Genomic DNA, 3107 nt, shown 5'->3' on the forward strand with positions numbered 1-3107 from the left:
CAGCTCTATATTTCCATACAGAGAAAACATAAAAGGACAATCAGTATTGACAATGCAACAGAGACTGAAGGGGTTTTCTTGGACGTTTAGCATAGGCCTTTAACAAGCAAGGTCTGACCAACAGTATCCCCTATGGTTAACAGAGTGTGAAGGAGCTGGCTCTCTGTGTGCGATACTGCCCCTAGTTCTCATTGGAGGTGGTACCATGGTTGCACCCAAACATTGCTAATCTATAATCTATCCTGAAAACCCAATACTGACTAAATGCAGAGGAAACCATTAGAGTTTCATGTCCATATTTAATTATTGTATTAAAGGATGCTTATGCTCATTAGGCCTCAGATTATATTAAGGAAAAGGTTCTTATGAATATAGTTCTTCTCCAGGGTGAATTCCTTTCATAGGCATTAAACGCAAACATTTAAAGCATATGAAAAAAAAAAAATAGTTAAGCAACATTGAGGCAGGCTTTCTAATTAAAGATTGGCAACAATTCTGGCACAATTTGCCCCCAAAAACTGACTAACATAACCATATTTATTTTTTTGTGCCTGGTCTTCATAAGGGGTTTGGCTTAGTGGCATCAAGTAAGGTTCTTTTACATGCGCTGACGGAAGGCAGACAACAAGTGCCAAACCTGCTTATCGGCACTCAATTGCTGAACCTTCACAAGGCTCAATCGTTGGATCTTTTATGTGGCCCATTTAATTCATTACTGTCTGGCGCACATCTTGCTTACACAGGGTGGTGTCCGGCCAATAGCAATTGGCTGGTGAACAAGACTCATTCTCCAGAAACTGCCAGTGGCCCAATATTTACCCCATGTAAAAGGGTCTTAAAAGGGGCACGCCATTGGCCAGCATTTGGAACTAAATGTTCTGAAAGCTGTTTTCGCACTGCAAGGGTCTGCCACACCCCTCGTGACGTCACGGCCATGCCTCCTCAATGCAAGTCTATGGGAGGGGGCATGATGGTCGCCATGCCCCCTCCCATAGACTTGCATTGAGGGGGCACAGCCATGACACCGCAAGGGGTGTTGCCGACCCCCGCAGCACGAAAACAGTGTTCAAAACATTAAGTTCCGAACGCTGCCAAGTGGAGTACCCCTTTAACCCCTTAAGGACTCAGCCCATTTGGGCCTTAAGGAATTTTATTTTTATGTTTTTTCCTCCTCGTCTTCAAAAAATCATAACTCTTTTATATTTTCATCCACAGACTAGTATGAGGACTTTTTTTGTGCGACCAGTTATCCGTTGTAATGCCATCACTCACTTTACCATAAAATATATGGTGCAACAAAAAAAAAAAATATATATATATATATATATATTTGTGTGGAGAAATTAAAAAGAAAACCGCAATTTTGCTAATTTTGGAAGTTTTTTTTGTTCACGCCGTACAATTTACAGTAAAAATGACGTGTTCTTTATTCTTTGGGTCAATACAATTAAAATGATAGCCATGATAACATACTTTCCTATTACTGTTGCGCTTAAAAAAAACAAAAAAAAACGGCAGTATAAGGGCTCATTTTTTGCGCAGTGATCTGTACTTTTTATTGATACCATATTTGCTTATATAAAACTTTTAATAAATGTTTTATAATTTTTTTGGGAATTATAAAAAAGCAGCTATTTTGGACTTTTTTTTTAATTCATGTTCATCTCCGTCTGCTGTGCTGGATGATCGGATGGCCGATACGGTCAATCCGATCATCCATTTTAGTGACCGCGATGCTGCAGATGCCGTGATCTGTATTGATCACGGCATCTGAGGGGTTAATGGCGAACATCCGCGGGATCGCGGATGTCCGCCATTACCGGCGGGTCCCTGGCTGTGATCAGCAGCCGGGACTTGCCATGCATGACCCGAGCATCGCGTTAAGTACCAGCTCACCAGGACGTACATTTATGTCCGGCGTCGTTAAGGGGTTAAGGAACCCATTACATAGGGTGATTATCAGCCAATAACTGCCGTGTGTAATAGACCCAATTATGAAATTTAAAAAAAAAAAAAAAGTATAAATAAATTGTTCACCGGCTCATGAACGTCACGTGACCCTATGTTATAGGCTCTTTAAACGAGTGCCAATTTAGTTGATTGTTGTTCGCATCAGTCAGAAATCATCCTCTACATTGTTTAACTGAGTCCATTCTTGCATCGCTGTACTTTTTGTAGTAGTGGTGCAATAATTGCCCCATTGTCCTGTGGACCAGAATTGGAAAATGCTGCAGCCCAAATAATCTAACCTGTAAAAAGCGATGGCCTATACACAAGAATCTGCCTCAATAACTGTCAAAAGTATCAAGTAGATATTTACTATACACTAAACAAGTAAGGTGCTAAAAACTATTATGTAACAAAGAAAGCCATCTGTAATTGCTGCATGTGACTTTATTCCGTTCTGCTCCTTCCGTATTCAGGACCATGTAGGTGTGCAGGCTGAATACCCTTGGATTGCTCATTAGAAGATAAATGCAAGCTAAACAGATGACCAATGTTATTTGCAAAATGAGTTATTTTCTGTTGAGACAACTGGGTCAGGGGTCAATACCCCCTTTAATTCAAACTAACAAGAAGACATGTTAATGTTCGTGATTAAGCAAGTGGACTTGGGACAGATATTGACACATTTTGATCTTCCCCAGCTCCAAGGCTGACCTTGCTTTTGCTAACGCTCTATGCGGACACCTTTTCAATGGCAGTTAATGAGTACAGGCATAAGATACATTACAGATCAGCAATTTTTATCATTCACAATGCTTTGTTTGATCTTCCATTAGTTTTTTTTTTTCTCCACTTCCTTACAGCTATTTTTACTTCATCTTGGCAGCATTTTTTTTTTACTCTTGAACGTGTCTTCTGCTCATCAAGTTGACTTAACTCCGGTCCTAAGACATCTTATCCCCTATCCAAAAGGATAGGGGATAAAATGTCCAATCGCAGGGGTCTCGCATGCAGCACCCACCCGCAATGCAAGTCTATGGGAGGGGGCGTGACAGGGCGTGACGTCCCCATCACGTCCCTCCCGTAGACTTGCATTGTAGGGACGGGGCATGATGTCACATGGGGGCGGAGTTGTGACATCACAATACTCCGGCCCTGAA

General features: G+C 41.3%; 1 protein-coding gene across 2 annotated transcripts in view; it reads right to left on the bottom strand.

Annotated features, from left to right (window-relative positions):
* Positions 1-3107, bottom strand: part of SNX24 (sorting nexin 24) — a 111729-nt gene that overhangs the window by 71948 nt on the left and 36674 nt on the right. The window lies entirely within an intron of this gene.

Source organism: Hyla sarda, chromosome 1 (genome assembly GCF_029499605.1).
Source record: "Hyla sarda isolate aHylSar1 chromosome 1, aHylSar1.hap1, whole genome shotgun sequence".
Classification (NCBI taxonomy): Eukaryota; Metazoa; Chordata; class Amphibia; order Anura; family Hylidae; genus Hyla; species Hyla sarda.